The following is a 1,008-nucleotide window of genomic DNA, read 5'->3' on the forward strand; positions in this document are numbered from 1 at the left end:
GAGGTAATTAAATTATGCCCAGCCCCTCTGGGATAAAGGGATCTGGTTGCAGAAAGACAGAAAATCACACTAGATAAGAGCTGAAAAGTGGACACAAAAACTTCTCATTTCAGATATCAACTTTCAGAAGCACCTCGCCCAATACTGGTACATAGCTTAAACTCAATATAAATTAACATAAAATGGCACCAGTGTCACTTTCAATAATGAATAATTTATATCACACAATACCTGTGTTTGAAGATTCAGCAATAAACTATGAGCTACGTTCACCATCATTTTACCCATGAAAAAATATATAGTGTGGTAGATGGGGGTGCTCACCATCCACTCACTTGATGTAGTGCTGCTCTTGGCTGTCTGCCCTTTCCTTGCCTCCATCCTTCTTTCCATCCATTCTCTTCTGTCTTTCTTTCCTTAATTCTTTCCTCTTTCTTCTGCCTACGGGTGACTTTACTCTCCCTCTTGTGTCTTTCTTTCCTTCATTCTCTCCTCTTCCTTCTGCCTGTGGGTGACTCTACACTGAGCGACAAGCCAAATGGTTTCCTGTACACCAGGAAACCATTTATTGTGTTGGGTGGTAACCATATAACCAGATCTTGGCACCTAGTGGTTTAGTGGGTAATAATGGCGCTCCAATTGGATTGAGCCAGTGAAGGTTTATATCCAAGGGGTGGTTGGGGTTTATTGATCACTTAATGCCACTCAGGGATGAGTGAAGCTGGTCACTCTCAACTTAAATGCCAGGACCAACTTGCCTAGCCCCGGACTCCTACGTTCCTCATGGAGCAACGTAGGATTGGATGATGGATGGATGGATGAAAAAATATATAGTTCCTTTCCCCCATGATGATCTTGGGATACAAGAGGAGGAATTTTAGTACTGGAATAAGTGTATGAATGAATCCATATGTTTGTTTATACAGTTCACAGTGTGTTTATTTACATATGTACTCCAGCAGTGTAAGTCAGCCATGTGTACACCAAAAATCACAGGGGCTACAGGAG

The sequence above is a fragment of the Coenobita brevimanus genome, chromosome 84 (genome assembly GCF_032717465.1).
Source record: "Coenobita brevimanus isolate Jiangsu-jjx chromosome 84, ASM3271746v2, whole genome shotgun sequence".
NCBI lineage: Eukaryota > Metazoa > Arthropoda > Malacostraca > Decapoda > Coenobitidae > Coenobita > Coenobita brevimanus.